Source organism: Ornithodoros turicata, chromosome 9 (genome assembly GCF_037126465.1).
Source record: "Ornithodoros turicata isolate Travis chromosome 9, ASM3712646v1, whole genome shotgun sequence".
In the NCBI taxonomy this organism is placed as follows: domain Eukaryota; kingdom Metazoa; phylum Arthropoda; class Arachnida; order Ixodida; family Argasidae; genus Ornithodoros; species Ornithodoros turicata.
Window position 1 is genome coordinate 31234745 of NC_088209.1, and position 18282 is coordinate 31253026.

The window sequence follows — 18282 nt, forward strand, 5'->3', positions numbered from 1 at the left end:
ATAGCCCACCGAAGAGAGCTAAAGCATCCCGCTTTGTTAAACGACTCGAATAATCTCGAGGCCCCACATAACCCAGTCTAGTTCCGGTACGTATAACAGCAGTTATAACAGCATTACAACAGCAGCAACGTATAACAGGTCAGTGAAATGAGGTTGGCCGTCACGTTCAGGCATCAGCATGCTTTACCCAGCCCAAAATCTATGTAGTGCTTTATCGGAGAAAGCGGATGTTTTGGCCAGTTCTTATCAGCGTAGAGAGTGGGGTATAGTTCACGACGCGGAAGCCCCGGTAGAAAGCGACGATACTGGTAAACAGTGTACATGCCGGGTTAAGGTAGGGACAAGTAAAGTAGATAAAAATTAAACAAACACAAGCCACCATGCTAAGGGTCATGTTTCTCTACGTTAGATTCGCGCACTATTTTTCATTTTAGTTAGCTTACAATAACAATCATGCCAACTCTATAACCTCAGTCATCATTAAATACGCCGAAGTAAAACGCAGCAGAAAGCAACACTTGTATATGAGTGGTGGCGAGTTCCTTTGCGAAAATCAAGCAGGCGGGGCTAAAGCGTAATTTTCACTGTTATTTTTTTTTCTTTTTTCTATTTCTGTTGCGATAGTGTGCATAGTTTTTGTTGGGTCTGTGGTTATCTGTGGATGACTTCATATTTCTGTCAAAGAAAAGTGAGGTTGGCTTGGAAATTTTCAAAGTTCAATTGAAAAAAATAAATTTCCCGCAACTGAAAATTGTCCAAAGACTTCCTCAATAGTGGCAAACGTTTCCAGAAGGTAATTGTCGAAATTCCCACAATCTTACTGCGAGTACTCGCAAGCTAGATTTTTTTATCACGGGTAAAACACCCCGTATACCTGTCAGCATCCGAACATTGTGGTATGGGTCTCATACACACGTTCCCAGATAGCTATAGACAGCAACGTGAATAACATCCATTCCTTTGCTTCTTTCACTTTACTGCGTTAGCTCTTGCAAGCCATTCAAAATAATTGTAAGTAAATTCAACTCGTTTATTTGTTTCGGCAATGTCGATATGTCGTTATTTATTTAAGTCATTATTGTCTTCGGTGACAGCTCCTGACAAGGTCATGCTCCATCCCAATTTATTATTTAAAACTATTTAAACTATACAGACGAGGGAACCTCATTTTAAGATTTTAGCCACAAAGCTGCAAATTCTTCTGGATTAGCCGGGCACACGTGTAGTGGGACCCTACTAGACGCCTATATTTAATGAAAAGAATGAAATAAAAAAACAAGAAGAAGAAGAAGCCCACGTATAATCAAGGCTATCCGCAGTCCTACCCTATGTCATGTGCAGCATATGCATGTCGCCACACTAGGCTGACACGCCTTACGTGTAAATATATTCCAATTACCCATATTTTTCTATCATCATCATCATCATCTTCCTCTTCATCATCATCCTCCATTGCGTCTGGGTTCCACACAGCGCAAAGACGACAGCTGCTGTCTGGGGCAAATTCTCACGTAGCAAATTCTCATGAAACGAAATTGAAACGATAAAATAGAAGCAAGAGAGGGGAAAGGACGTGTAATGAAACCAAGGAGTACCGACAAGTGAACCAGGCCACCAGGTTTGTCGGTCGGAGTTTCGACTACAGGGTCCCCGCGGTCGGAAACTGCGATGCAGCCGTTTCGAAAAACTCCGCTATCGCTGCGGGGGAACACAACGGTGCTTTTATTTTTGGCTTGCCTCTGTCATTGCTTCAAGTGTTAAGCCTTTTTTCTTTGGTACCTCCCCCCTCCCCTCCCCGCGTTTTTACGTGGTACCGTTGGTGTAATTCACGCGCTCTCCAACCGAGACTGAAAGGTGAGGCATAGGGACGTGAAGACACTGAAAGACACGTTCGAAAATTGTTACGTTTTAACGAGCATGTTTTCATGCAGAGGAACGCGCAGGAATGTGCACCGCAATGTAGTTGGGTCATTACTTACGTGTCGCGCTTCGCATCGCGTTGTCTCTGCGTTGTATACAGGTCACGGGTCGTCTGCTCAAGGTGGAACCAGTACACTCGACTGACGTACATGTATTAAACTGATCGCACCTAAACTTCTTAGCGACAGCTTGGTGTCAGGGATGTTAATAAGAGAAATAAACTGGAATACACACGAGTGAAGAAAGGAAACAAGAGTGCAAGGGTATACTATATGTAAGACCGGTAAGTTTCACCGGCTAAGTATAATAATAATAATGGTACTGTGATGCCTGCTGTTGCGTCTGAATGCCGCAACTGTGTAGGACCAATGACCGACACCTTTCCGATATTGTATTTTTAGACCTCTGCTCGCGGAGATATTTCTATACAAAACGCTTACGCCACGCGTACGTCAAGGAACATGCGCGCGAGCCAGTACCAGCACGAGCATGGATTATTACCGCCAGAAGTCCTATACAAGCATTATCATGAGCACTATTCGCGGTCCTTTTCAATGCTGCGTAGATTCTTCGTTTGTATGTCTGCTAGAAGAAGATGGAATATTCAATCGGCCTTGTGGACAATGGCCATCACACGAGGAGAGTAGAAGGAACGTGCAGCAGTGAACGGAGTGACAGAGAAAGGTGCAGCCAATTCTCCAGGCGCTGGTACTATCGGATGGAGTCGTGACCGCCAAGAGTTTCGGGGCGGCAATTTACTCAAATGAGGTCGAGCAATTTGTACACTTTCACCAACGTTGGAGCCTGAGAACGTATAGGAGATGAGTTTCCGTTGCAAACAGCGTGGCGACACACATTTCGCTGCAACCAATGGATCTAGGTGGATGCAGGCATGCTCGTAGGATGACCTCACGACGAAAGGTGACGCATACGGCGCTGTCCTCAAAGCAGTTGACGTCAACGCATTTACATCCACTTACAGCCGTCCTCCCATCACAGACGGTAACTTTCAATGTGAGCAATCTTAAACATGAGGTATGTAGTAACCTTCGTGTAAATCTACTAAATATTATGAGGTATGTAATGTATAGCTGGCCTACCTGTAACGTCTAGGTAGTGTGCCTGAATACTAGCTCCCTCTGTGGGAGCTAGTATTGAGACACCCTATACCTATATAGCTCTAGGGAGCTTCTTCTTCCTCACACACGCAGTGGACGTGACCTACGAAGGGACATTGGTCAGGAGTAGAAACAGAATGAAAGCGGTAAGGCGGATGAAAGGAATCCTATCGGGCAGAAATGACAGAAAAAAAAAAAAAAAAACGGGCGGGGGGGGGGGGGGTGCTAATTTTCCCTCTCGCCTTCCTCCTCCTCCTTTTACATGTAGCTCAGACGGAGGAATAAATAACATGTCCCAGGGGTTCAGCGAAAGATGGCCAATCTAGCTGCAGTCAACGCAGAAAATCCTGTTATGGTTGAGTATATGTAGTACACTGCCAATGTTCTCCTCTCATGGAACACTGTTTAGAACCTGACGTGCGACCAATCGGCGAACTGCGCCATGTTCACTCGCATCAAGGCGACTTTTAAAATTGTAATAGCTATGTGCTGTTATTTAATCGCACTTGAAGTCGATGTCCGAGATGTGCAAGGGGCTTGAGACCGGGAGGGAAGTTGTAGCCCAGCTCCCAGCAGCGCTCCTAAATACACATCATCGTGAGATGTTGACATCAGCTATCTGCTGTAGTGCCGGTTGATATGACGATAACGGCGAAGAAGCAAGCCAACGGCCTTAATTTGTTGGCATCGGCATAGAGTATAGATTGCGACAAGAAGACAGATCGCCCAGGTGCTCGTATGTAAGTGAGGACGCGCGCGCCATTGTTCCGCTAGAGGCGATCTGGGAACAGAGCCAAACGAAAATCGTACGGGCGTCAAGCTAGATGCAGCTGGAGCATCTGTTACCCAGCAGACAGCGCGTTACTTAGCGAAGGCTGACACGCGCACGGCGCTCAAGTGTACACAACGGACTAGGACTGGTTAGGACTTTGAAAACAATTTGCGACGGAACAGTTCTGGTTTGGATTATACGTCACTCGTTTCGTCTGCTATTCAAGAGCGGTACTGCCCTGGACTGAATGTCCGTCCAACAGCAAAAATCGCGCACGACTACGTTGACCTAAGTACCTATATAAGAAGGAATGAGGGTAACCTAAGTCTTGTCCAGCATACTGAACCCATATACCGAACCTATTCCTACACTCTATGTATAGCTGCTTCGTGGATCTGATTTGATTTTCTATGTTCTAATGCGTCTTATCTATAGGATCATCGAATGACCTCAAAGAAGATACCCCGCCGTCCCCTACACGAAGGTCAACGAATCTGCGGGCAAATGCGCCGCGGCACACGCAAACCAAAAATAATTTGCTTACGTCCGCAAATGCCCATGCAGTCTTTTTCTTTATTCTTCTTCTTCTTTTTTTCTTCGAGTAATGAGCCATACCAGCTTTGCTCCCTTTTCCTCCATTTGCTGCTTAGCTGTCAGCCGTAGTTTCTTTTCTTTTTTCGCAAAGCGAGCATGTTCAATTAAAACTTTTTTTTTTGTTGTTGTTGTTCAGCGTAGGAAGCTGATTCTGATAATTCTGAGAATAAAGCTCTGTTGGAAAGCGCTATACAGCCCTCGTGAATTTAACTGATTAACTTCTCCATAGGGACGCATATTTTCAAACTTCGTGCAATTCCTTTTTTGTTTCTGTAGGGGTTTCTTTTGTTTTCCTTCCACCTTCATCCTTTCATGTGAATTTTTGGAATGGGGTAGGGTCCTGCACTCAACGCAGGGAAACATCCCACATCATCATCCATTCATCTATGTCGTTGTTGTTGTTTCTCGACCATTAAACATAGCCCCCCCCCCCCCCCCGGTCAAGGTGACATTCGGTGAGATTGAGGGACGACGGCGAAGAGACATGAAACAAGCATAGACTCGTCCTGTTTGCTTTATGTCCGTCCGTTGTCGTCGCACAGTCTCAAGGCATGCCACCGTGTCCAGGTGTATAAACCATCCCGTTCTTTCAAAGACGCTGCACTTTAAGTCCTCGCCCGAATAATTAGCGGACCTCCTCTCACTTCTTTCGTCCTCTTTGCACTTAAAATAATTATTTCGCCCACGCAACTTGTAGGTCACACTACACTTTTTCTTTCCTCGTGCTAAGTTTTTTCTGAATTTCACGGACTTGCGAACACAGAGAAGACAGGGTGAGACCAGCGGGTCAGGCAAGGCCTTCAACGCAAGACGGATGTTTCTGTTTTAAAAAAATGCGAGCACGCTCAATAAATGGGGGTGGTCGTCTGTCAACGTCTGTCTTATTGCCTCGCTAGCACACTGGGGTAAATAACAGGAACATTCGCTGGGAAAGGTAGGCGGCAAGTTATTCTTAGACAGCGTATATAAGTTTCGTAAATTGTTCCTCCTCTTCTTGAAACGACTCCACTGAGCCCGAAATGCTATTGGCAGTATTTTTTTTTATGTGTTTCGTTTGTAACTGCCTTGTCCTATAGCAGAGACATTTTTGGTGTAAGTCTGACATCGTACAGGGTGTGTCGCAAAACACCCTTCTAAATGGCGTGTTCTACAAAAAGCACCGTTTCAAATGACATATCCTGCAAAAAATAGAATTTTCGGCGAGGTTTATGTCCCATTTAGAGCACTCTCTCAGATGGGTGCTGTGCAAGCATGTTTCCAGTTGAGCCTGCAGAGTATAAGGAGAAAAAATAAATACGAGTTCGCTCCATTGGATAGATTATTATTAAAGTCAGTAACGAGAGTAATTAAAATTAAACTAATTGTGTTAGTTTAAATTACCCCGTGACAAAAGAAAGGAGAAGAAAGAAAATATAACGCCAAAAGATTACACGAAACTCTGCGAGACACATGAAAGATGCAAATTCCACGTCAGAAGTGTGTTCACTTGCACAATTACTGTATTCCATTTCGAGAAGGTTCAACCTAAAATGCTAACAGTCGCGAAAGCTAAACGCCTCGATCTCGGCGGTGTGCCGCTTTAGACAGCGGTGCCTCAAAAATCCCCCTATTTTTTTCCCCCGCAAAACGTTATTTCCACACGGCACGAAACGCGGCGCAACTCCAAGAACCCTATCTGCCGCGTGCCTCTCTTCCGGAAACAGCTAATGACATTCACTTCCTAACCCTGCCTCATAATGACAGACGAAAGCGAATCCCCAAGGTCATTTGAAACGCCATTGTTCTGCTCAAGACGTGACGGTCGCCATAAAAACAATGCAGAGAAACGGCAAAAAAAAAAAAAAATCGTTCATCTTTTTGCCATCTCCTGCACGAAACAATAGGCACAGGTAGCAGATAACCTGGCGGACAATATCCCGCGCGGACAAGGCGAACGTGCGTATGCGAGGTGCACGATCAGTGCGCCGTTTGCCTTATGGTCTCTCAATGGATTCACATTGTGTTACAGTATCGCAAGCATTGAAAAGAGGCGTACTGTTCTATGGACTGCAAGACGATGCGAATGGCGGTATACGCTGCATCGAGACAGCATAAAGATGGAAGTGATGCTCGTACGCGTAGCCTTGAGAAAAAGATCGCTCTCGTGTTGAGTGAAAGAGTAGATGTAATTAGAATGCGAGGCGTTCTCTGCATTCCACTGGGTATAGAATAACGTTCATCTACCGCGAACAGAGCACGCCTTGTCTCGGAGTATGTGCCGGCCGTGTTCCAGTGAGCAATCAATGTTGTGACTCAAGGCATGCCTCTTCTGTATAGGAGGTTGACGAGTTGTTTTGAGTTGCTACTCTACATAATGAAAAGCGGAGGGAAAGGTCTCATCCGTGCCCTGTGACTTTTCCACTGCCACATGTTACACGAAACTGGTGGATTCGTTTTTGTCGCCCACTCATGAAGCGAGGAATTACCGTATACTGTAAATAAAGGAAGTACAGTAGGGCAGTGGGTGAGCAAAAACAACAACAAATGCATGTAGCGATGATGGTCAAGGAAATTTGCCCGCATAATCTGTAGCTCACTCCCCCAGGGCACACTGGTTAGCATGAAATATGAAATGATGGTGAAATGATGAAGTGATGGGGTAATGGTTGAATCATGATAATCGTGATAAGTGCACGTCAAAAGAACCCCCAGGTGATCGAAATTATCCGCTCTCCTAGCCTGCGGCATGTGCAGCGTGTAGGCACACAAATGTGGGCGGACTCACCCTACGTGTACTCCCAATTATTATTATCATTATGATAATAAGTCTAAGTCCTTGAACATACACAGCTATAGTGTATATTTGATGTTGGCAACATGTCCCTGCGCTTGAGGGAAAATATAAATGAACAGAACTGTGCACAAAACTGCATCAATTTTTACAAGACTGTGCAGTTCGTTTTGTTCTTTCCCCAAGCTTAGGGATACATATCGCCAACGTCAAGTCCACGGTATGACATGGAACCCTCCTGGCCAGATAATGCCGGTGCACGAAGACCATAAATGTCACAATATAAGTCCAGTTCTACTAAAGCGCGCAAAGAAGACCACAGGGTTATAGCAAACGACATTTGCACTTGCCATTTTGTCACTTCCAGGCGGTGTAAAGCTAATCGACAGAGTAATGGCTCGGTAAGACTTTGTGATTAGAGGATAATTTTCATCTACTCGAATGAATTTTCTCAGGAGCTGGAAAGCTCCCGAACTCGAAGGGGACAATGACCGCATGTAACCTTCGAGACGTTTTCAATTTAAAATCACCGACGATAGTTACGGGGAGGTATAGTGCAATGAACATTCGACTTCGTGTAAAGTCTATTCACTTCGACGTTTCACCCTTATACCTCCACTTTCTGCAGTTCGCAGATTGCGTTCACTCTCACGTATGGAAGGCGAAGGAACAACCATCATTCCATCCCCTAGGAACAGTTTTTCTCTTCAAACAACAATGATGATGATAATGATGATGATTGGGGTGTTTCATCACCACAGGCGATACTCTACTCCATTGTTCGTGGTAATTTTGGGAAGATACAATGATGAACCTCACAATGAGGACTGGAGTAATACGTTGTCCAGAGAGGCGGGTTAGTTGGGGGCAGAACGTTTATGGAGTGGATTTGAGCATGAACCAAGTAATTTTGTCATGGTGGCCGGCATCAGCCTCATCTCATCATCGTATCTTTATGCGTGTGTGTGTGTGTGTGTGTGTGTGGTAGGATTCGAATTCCCACCACATCAAAGTCTTCAGCACGACCTTGGCTATACCACCCTTAGTTGATTTAGATACACTATAATACTAGTAGCTTGGCAGTAGATGCAATGGAGTACATAGGACGTGCTCCATATTTTCCAAGTAGCCACAGTGACGGTATGTTGGAGAGTCAACTTTTCGCAAACGCTGACTGAGCTGTAAAAGCGATATGGAGTCGCATCCCATGAATTAATGCAGCGTCCTGACGAGATAGGCTCTGTGGCATCCGGGAAGCGAGCGTTGGATCAACTGCTGCAAGCATAGATGTGGAAGTGCAATACTCGACCAACTGCTACACGAGGTTTCAATACGTCTGACACGCTCACGCCTTTTTCGTTGTTGAGCTGATTAATGAGCCATAACAACTTGAACATGATTTTTGGCTTTGGCTCTTGTTGTCACTGTAGAATCGACTTCTTTCATTCGTAACTTTTGGTAAGCCCGGAAGCCCAAGGGCGACTGAAAGCAGAAAGAGAAGAACGTTGACCAGTCCACTTCCGCGTGTCTCGTCCGTATAAGGTCCTGCCTAATGTAGAAGACGAGCATGTAGGGAAGGGCGATAAGGCAGTCCAGCGTGACCATATGTGCGTGTACCGTGCCTTTAAATAAAAGCAGCTCGCTACGGTCGGTTAACTCCTCTGGGAGCATCAAAGGACTTCACTGCACGCCTCACTTAAATACCGTTGATAGAATCTCACGTATAGGCTGTTTAAAAGCAGTTGTTCAATGTGTATTCTGCCCACAGAAAAAAAAGAAAAAACGTAGGAACACTATTCTATGCAAAATTGGTCGCGATGATAAGCAATTGTTAGTCAGTGGCTCGAGGCAAACATCAAGCTCGATCAAGGTAAAAGCTGAACGTGTTGAACGTGTCCTGCGTGCGGATACCAGTGAAGAATGATTACAGATCTCTCTTCGTTTTGGGGGCAAATACACCTGAGGGCCAAACCGCAGTTCACAACTAAAGCAATGGGCAATGCAGCGCAAAACATGTACCACTTGGATCTTTTTATCTGTCTGAATAATGCTCTCATGGATTACTACTGCATCTGATGTGTGCTGAAGTTTACGTCACAGCAGCAGAGCGGGTAATCCCTAAACTTCGCATAAGCGTTGTGACAATGCATCTAGTCCACAAAAGTTCGAGTGGAGTAGACTCCGTCCATAAACGCACAGCTGCGGTGGGGAAGGAACCACGTGACGTAGATCGTATAACGTCATCGTCTCTCCGCGTTGCCCATGCACTATATGAGTATAAGAGCAGAGTATAAGAAACAGAGTATTCAGATGAAATGAAGAGCGGAACTGAAATGGAATAAGGACTATGGGGTTTCTCCTATCGTCCACGACCTCGACAGAAAGCATGAGATTACAAGGCTCTCGGCCTTCATGAAGGGCATGATCGATGGCAAATGATAACGGATGTATAACGGAAGACGCGACACGTAACGTACTGGCTTTTCTTTTTAAATACACGTCCTTCATTTTGCATCCGTGACACATAAACGTCCATAAAAACGCGTACCACTTTCCTAAACCGTACAATCTCAGAGCTGAACTTCACCGCTCAACGCGTTCTTTGCAAACCATTAGGAGCAGTTTGCTCTTTTGTGATAATTATACAGTTGTGTTAATTGTCACAAAAAGGCGTAAGCCTCCCTCGTTCCTCAGTTAACTATATTATTCCGCGCAGTCATTGGCGAGGTTCTGTTTTCAGAGTGTAATTACCATTAACGAGTACTTAAAGGGTCGCGGTCTTACTTAAAGCACGTCATCTTACAAGCAGAGCAACGTCCCCAATAGTTCTGTGCCCGACAGCGTGGAGACTTTCTTCCGTGTTCAAAATAAATCACAGCCCGGCAAGCGCATTTTCAAGTTCACCCCCAACACAAAGAATAGTAAGTAACGCCCTCTGTGCAAAAGCAAATAAAAAGGGTGCGTCGTCCCACGACTGAGTCGTGCGAGGAGCGGACCCATAAATACGCAGAAGTCCACGGCGGCGCCTCGCGTGCAGACCGGAAGAGTTGGTTATCAATGTGCAGAGAAGAAAAATAGAAAAAGTAAAAAGTGAGCGAGGAGGTTAATATGAAGAACTGGGAGCCAGACGTACTGGCTCCTGAAATGAGATAGTGGGTTGGACTGTGCATATTCACGTGGGCGGCCTAATATGTTGCCGTCTGCTGGGTCGCGCTGGCAGACGACGATTGTACGACGCATATGTATGCGTAGACGAGAGGAAAAGATGGGAATAATTCCGTGCGTTGTCGTCTAATGCTTCCGTGTTGACATGCGGGGGGGGGGGGGGGGGGACATTGAGAAGTATAATCACGATGGAGATGTTCATTGTGGAAAATCTGATTTACTATGCCCATATAGGAACTACCCAAACAGCTACCGCCGCCTATAATATAAATGTAAATTGGACTCATTCGTTACTAATGTTATGATTGTTGTTGTCCTTCTTCCTTTTTATGGGAATGGCTGCTGAAGTGTAATTGCGGTGAATAGTGATTAGCGAGATAATAAATCAATTCGTACATCACTAAGCTCAACTGCCCGACTCTCATCGTCACTTAGATGTATTTGTTTTTGTTGTTGTTTCCCGAAAGCTTCGGAGTTTTAGATGAATGTGATCGGAGCTGTTTACAAGTTTAGAGTGGCATTTTTTTTACTTCAGCCTTGTTTCTACGAAAAGAAAAAAAAACAACAATAAAATGAGATACGATTGGGAGGCATACTGGCACCGAGTAATGCTTCTCATAACCCCGAAATCGCATCACTTGGGAAAAAATAAGCGTCCCAACTGCTAGCAATCCGTGGCTGCTTTTCTGTCTACAATGAGGTTCTGAAGAACACAAGAACCAAAAGTAAAGCTCGATCTGAACATGACGACTGCGATGACATTGACGATATCGACAACAGAGCAGGGAAGTACTGTGAATTCTTGTGCGTTTTCTGCAATCCAGATAATTTCACTGGATAAGATTAAAAATGCCCGCCAAAAGAAGCTCCGTAATTATTCCGAGACACTTCACGAACGAAACGCTTTCGAAGGAACTGCAAAGTGAAAAACACGGTACATCTCGAGCAACGTCAAACGAAGTGAGACCAATAATTCTGGAAGCAATTGTTTGTCCCCTTCCGTGTTTCGGCGTCGACCGTTGCTGTGCTGGCGTGGCGACCACGTTAATCAGAACAAAGCATAAATCGGAAGAAAGTGGGGCACGACAAATTCGTACAGAGTGGATCCGCTTCTAAATGTATAGCCGGGGATACCGCGATGTTCAAAACCACAAGGAAAGGAAAATAAGTTCGGGTCTTACCGTTCCTCCATGTACACTTTACCTTAATCTGAGGGGAACTCAACGGACGTCTAAGGTGGAATTTCCGGTATTACAAGCAAAAAAGGCCCAGAGAAAGAAGAAATAGAGTGAGAAAAAAATCGTTTTCACGATTTCAAAACGCCCAGAACTTTTACAGCTTTATAGCTCGTTCTCTGAACATGACGAATTTTCTCATCCTCAGAATCCCGTCGGTCTTTGCGTCACCAAGACCAAATATGTCCCATCTAGTTACGTCACAAATGCAGAGTGACACCAACACACGTGACGAACATGAAAAACTTTCTCCTCCTCATTGATTGGACGAAAACGGGCGTCCACACTCAATGACTCCGTTTTCCGGTTCTCACTGGCAGGATTCCAGACGTTACGCAACTGTTTTACGAAGCCCGCGCGAGCCACCTGACCATAGCGACAGCCTTTGCCAACAGCTTTTGGCTCAGATATATGATGACATCCTTTCCTTGATCTTGTACGGAACCACCCTGCAGAATCGGGCGCTGAGCAATGTCTGACTTGCGGCCCCATCTACATTGTAAGAAGGAAAACAAATCTAGTCCGCCAGCTCTCCAAATATTACTACGCCGCGGATAGGATGGCTGATAGGAAACGCTAGGATGATGTAGGATGGCTGGACACAGAGAGGTCACGGTCGTTCCTCCGCCAGATAATGTAATCCATCATACTCATTCTGCTTCCGTATTGGATGTTTAGACTGGTCACGTGACACTACGCTGCGTGGTGGCGCTGCAGTATTTCTTCAGGCGCGCTATTGAGTCTCCCTATCTCCAACGGCGTCTTTAGTTGACGGACTAGACACAATCATTAGTCCCTTTTGGGTACTAAATGCACAGAAGACTATGCGAAGTTTAGGGACTATATTTGCTATGCTGGGATGTAACTTTCAGAGTCGGGGGAATTGCTGTCTCGTGGGTACAACAGCAACCTTATTGAAATGATGATCGAGTGGAGAGTTTCATCGGCAGGAACGATACCCTACCACATATTGCTGGCGGTAATTTGGTGAAATGGAACACTGAGTCGTGTCGCCTCAGAGTGAGGACCGAAGCTCTACAGTGTCCAAAAACTTTAGAAGTGCTTTTAGGGAAGAGCGTTAGTGGGCTGGATTTGAGAGTTGAGCTGATTTAGAGTCTGCCCATCGCTCTGGTTTATCTTGATGTAGTTTGTCCACCAGCTTGCCTGAGTTCATGCCATACTCTCGGCTGCAACTGCTTCCCGGTCGAGGAACTACCCACTGGTGGACCTTGCAAAGCGTACATTCCGTCCTAAAACCCAAATGGAAATCACGAGCACAGTAGAAGCAAGGGAGAGAGAGAGAGGAGGACATCTTCACAGGAAGCCCATCCTATAGACGCAGCTTGAGAGGATAAACGGAGCTCCATTACCCGTAACGAATGGTTAACGACAGCCTTGGCATCGCCCTCGTGTTAAAGAAGTACTAATCAACCCGCTTTTGTTCACGTACAAAAGAAAGAGCAGCGTCGCGGAGTGATAGATGCGTGGTGGTAATATTGAGGGGTGTTCACACGCGCATCCGTAACCTACATCGTCTCTTACGACATGTATACGCTCGCCTTGGCAGATGAGTTCATGCAGGAGGCCATCATTATGCTGTCCGAGAAAGGCGTATGAAATATGACTCATGGAAGAGAAATACGCTGGAAGGAAGAGAGAGTTGGTGCCGTTCCAAGGCTTGCTTCTGTGTATGGCCATCACGAGGGCCTCTAATAGGCATGTGACTGTTATTGATGTCAAAGGAGTTGTTGATGCGCTTTTTACGACGCTACTAAAAAGTCTTCACTTTCTGATGTTTCGACTTGACCTTGTAGGGAATTCGCGGAATGTCGGTAACTTGGGGGGTCATATATTAATGATGTCGAAGGTCTCACGGTGTGATGGGGCGCGACGTTGGCTCGACTCGTCCAGAGAGCATACAGTACAATGCGAGTCAAATGCGGGGTCGTGATACGCGCTGGTGAAGGTGGTGTGCAGTGTTTTACACTGACGAACAACTCGACAAAAAGAAAAGGGGAATGACGGACTAATATGAGACATTTGTGGAACGAAGTAAGATACGAGCGTATGCCCATTTTCAATTTTAAAGTGCTACTAGTTTCTCTTCACGCAAAGACGTTCGAGCAGAAACTCCTCGTAAGGCGCGCACCCACAGATAAGCACACATTTTATTCCCAGCACAGCCGGCTTGCTTCCGTGGGCGATTTCCGGGGCACGGGAAGCGCAACACGTGCCGGTCTCTCGTCGTCTTTATTCCACGGATTTCTGATTTACGAAACACAAACTACTATTACGTGAACGATATTCGCCATGTGCTCACAAAACCGTGAAAGCTGACATAGAAAAACGTTGAGAGAGAGAGCGAGAGCGAAAGCAACAATATTATCGTAGGCAGGACAAGGCTTTGGTAATTTCACTCACCACGGACCGCCTGGTGCTGTTACATACACAGCCGCCACAGGATCGTTTGCCTCGAGCCTGTGAAGAAAACATATTCAAAGTTAGCCTGAATCACCTAATTTCACACTGCGGCGATTTAACAAACATGACAGGACTGTAAAAAAAAAAAAAAAGCGAAGAAAGGAATGAAACCTGTCAGGAGGAATAGAAGTTAGAATCACAAGCTCTAGGACACATATTCACGTATGTCTTGTTTATTCTGTCTCAGAGCTCAGAAAAGCGCCTTCCCTCAGCTGCCAGGCTGTGACGTCACGTCATTCACCCAATAGTGAGGCGCCTCCCCTTCCTTTCTTTATTTCTGTCTCTCTCTTCTTTTTGCAGTGCTACGTGGCGCCGCCCGTCGCGCGTCTGAAGCAGAGCAGTCGACCGTATAGCAGACGATTCTCTGCCGCCAATAAACGTGCTCCACGGATCTGACCTCACAACACTCCAGAAGGAGCTCGTAAAGACAGCCTAAATCACTAATCAGGAAATGCGCCCTTGCTAAAGGAAATATTCTGCGTGACAGTTTATATATCACGCGACAAAACAAATCTCCCTCTCCCAGGTGCACTACCAAAGGTACGATTTCGGGAAAGGGGAGGGGGGGTTGAACCCACTAAATTTCCCCTCTGGATACGCTACTTCATATGTTGTCTGCGAAGTATCCAACCGGGCAACTCAGATGGTGGTGGTAATCGTGAAAGGGCTCGCTATTGTCGGCCTCACAAAGGTGGGTAACGTCACGACTGACGCGGCGCCGCCCTGGGGAATGTGCATCATGGGCAGACTTCTAAGGGAACTGTGCCGACATATGTCTGAAAGCCCCGTCTAAGGAATTCACAAGGAAGTCTAAGTCCCGTCTAAGGAAGGATTCACATTGTAACTAACACGGGGTCCCATACTAGCTTGCTAGGGACCCCCGTCTGTTTATTACGATTTGTACTACCTGCAAATAACAATAAAAAACCTGAAATCTAAAGAAAACCCCATACAGCACAGCCGGCGCCGGGATTCGAACCCGGGTACCTCCCAGTCTCGACGTGATATGGCCGGGACGCTAACCATTGAGTCACGCGAGCTGGCGTCTGATTCAGAGCTGCTCTAAGTGATGTATTTTATCATTGAGTATTTGCTTTTACTGTATTGTTTTTCGCCTCCCCCCTTCTGTAATTCCCTTAATGTACGAATAAAGAAATAAATTTATTTATTGGATTGCAAAAGCGTACACACACTACAATTATAAGCTGGAACTTTCAAAGCAAGCAAGGGCAACGCCCAGGAAAATTTCAGCCTGGCGGCGCCAAGTATCCACACAGTAAAAGTACAAGATCACTGAAGACAACAAGGAACACAAGTGTGTCCTACTTGATCGGGTAATATGCGTCATGAACCAGATTACGGTGACATATCGCGGGTTACATTCTGACATCCGGCTTCCGGGTGTTCCGGCGAAAGGAGTGAAAACCACCCAATCAAGACCTAAGGCGATCGCTTCGCTGAAAAAGAGCAGGGAATACCTGGAATCTGAGTGGATTTGACCCCCTTTCTGCAACGTACCAACTTAAAAGTTTTGACAAGCTGTCAGCGCGCTTCCGACAGCGGCGCACTACATGGGACAACAAGGCCTCTGAGTCATTAGACAGGGCGATGTCCACAACTATACAAGCCTATTCAGCTGTCATTGCGCATTTTTATCCGGGGTTTTCCAAGCATATAACTAAATGCTGATTGGAGTGTTGCATTACGTGTTCTTCTGTTAAAACGCACTTCTGTACCTGTACAAGTGCAAAGACGTGAAGAAAGGGGAGTACATTCCCTATGCATTCGTAATATTAATCAATTCAATTAATTAATATTAATTCAGTTCTTAGTGCTTTTAATGCACATGTTACCGTGGCTGGGAGGCCCAATAGCAAACTAGAGTTGGGGTCCGACAGGTTAATTACTATTTAACGGAAGTGTTAGTGTAAAATGGCTACAGATGACGTTAAATATAATAATGCGATTAATAAGTATAATAATGCCAAGCTGATGCATAATGATAGAAAATATAATAACGTCACAAGTAAAACAGACCTCAAGTGAAATAGGTCTTGACATCAATTGGAAAATGAAAGAGTTTGAGGGGTCCATGGTATGCGGTACACCCATGCATATACAGTATTCCCTTTTTTTTTTTCAATACTTCGAAAACGAGAAAATCAAAAACATCAGCACAAGTTCAGTAGGGATCCCCAACAATGTCGGCCTCTAATGTTCACCTCTCTCATTTTTATTCTTTCTCTCGATGTCTCGATAGTGATATATCGCTTTCCAACCCAACCACGTTCCATAGCTCAAATCACACTCTCCCGCGGTTACTGCAGCATGAAATGAGAGTCACGCGGAGAGAGCAATGTATGCAAAAATTCATCTCGGCATTTTCCGCTGTCACTTTCCTTCGCCTGGTGCTCTTAACCTCTCGCCTCGTCCTGACACGGCAAAGATTGTAACAAAAAAGAAGAGAGCCAAATGCAAGTAGTGCATCCATCATGCGGAGTCACCTATCCCGAAACCTGACTCGAGACAGAGTAACATTCTTGAGATCCTTGGCTTTTACATTCTTGCTTCGCCTGGGCCGTACCTTCCCACATTGAAATACCTCGAAGTGGTGCTGCCACTATATAAGCACTCAAGAAAATGAAACATCCTTTTAGAGATAAATCCCCCGTAGCGGCAGCAGAGGAAGGTCAAAGACCTTGCACTGAAGCCAAGGTTACGCGTACGAGAAAGCAGACGAGATTTACCCAAGCAGACGACGGCAAAACAAAAAGCCTTGCCGATGCAAAAGACGCGCTGGGGTCGAATCTCCAGCCCCCGGACATGCTGTTCCTGTCGTACTTTTGTGTCGCTTTCTTTTATTTCTGATCTTTTTAGCTCGAAGTGCGTGCGTGCATGAGTGGCTTATCTCTTGCCCTACTCTGAGGAAACCAAACGTTGCGTATATGCGTCCCGTTTTTCTTGTTAACCTTCGACAGTCCCACACTTAGCTTCCTCGTCATGCACCCACGCTGGCATCGATAATACACGAAGTTCAGATGCAGATGAGGACAAAAATTTGTATTGCATTGATCTATATACATATGTATTCTGCGTAAACACCGCGAAGTACAGAGTCAGACGTGGACAGAGGGCAGTAGGAAGGAGTAGGGGCCACCAGGAGCGGTACGGAACGTGGTTGGACTCCTGACGAACTGTGATTTCGCAGGACATCTGCCTGGAATGTCTCGCGGAAAACCTAGGGAAAACCTCAGACGGAACAATACGCAGCAGTGGAATTGGATCCTAGTGCTCTAGTCTTTAGGGCCCTTGTTTTTAGCATGAGTTTTGAGTTGCTACACTTCCCTGCGGATGCATTACCCCGTCGTCCACCCGCGGTGACATATTGATCTATCCGTGCATGCACACGAGCGACATCCTTACGGAATGTTCTAGTGGAAGAACAAGAAAAAAAAAAAAAAAACTTCTCACGGGGCGGAAGTTCGGCAGCGTCTTGTGTTATGCATTTCGCGCGGAGCCAGAATATCTGGAGTGGGAGTCCACATAGCAGAAGACACTGTCGGCCCTGTCGTCTGCTACGGAATATCAGGATAATCCCTGTGAAGAGCACGAAAAGGGATGACGTTGAGCGCATCTTTCGCTGGAGTATTCTGGAGAATATCGCTCGCTATATGTGAATACACGGTGCGTCTACTATAGTGTACCAGCGTTCAGGAGCGCGTTTTCAGTGAAACGATTGCCGTTTACATGACAACAAAGGCAAGCTATATGTAAAACGAAAGCAGACGAAAAGTTTCTAATCCCCTCCAACCTCTCTGCCACCAGTGTTCTTATAAGGCAAAAAGGCATTGCACGTTGCAGCTCGGTAAACTTCAGAAGGTCGGAGGGTGGTGCTGGTAGTAAGGTTGTCCGTTCTACGTTCTATTCTTGGCCATTAAGATGGGGGGTTCTTCGTAATACTGTTTGTTGACGAGCAATGGTCCCAAAGACGGTCCATCCAAGACTCTCTACGGCGCGGCTCTCGTCAAAGGGGTATCCTCCTTTTAAGCCTCCATCTCTTCTGCAAAGGCCGTGAGAACTTTCCCACATCAAGAAGCTCTTACAGGATCGCATCTCACACAGAATTACCCGTATCATTCATTCTCTGCATCATGACGTTAAGAAAAAGGGGTGACACATTTTTTTTTTTTTTTCTGTCTCGTTGGAATATCGCTTCATTCGAACGAA

General features: G+C 45.7%; 1 protein-coding gene across 1 annotated transcript in view; it reads right to left on the reverse strand.

Moving 5' to 3' along the window:
* Positions 1 to 18282, reverse strand: part of LOC135368618 (SH2 domain-containing protein 4A-like) — a 47796-nt gene that overhangs the window by 14070 nt on the left and 15444 nt on the right. Inside the window, exon 2 of the mRNA XM_064602017.1 lies at positions 13996 to 14052. The gene's annotated coding sequence lies outside the window, so the exon portion shown is untranslated. The remainder of the gene's footprint in view (positions 1 to 13995; positions 14053 to 18282) is intronic.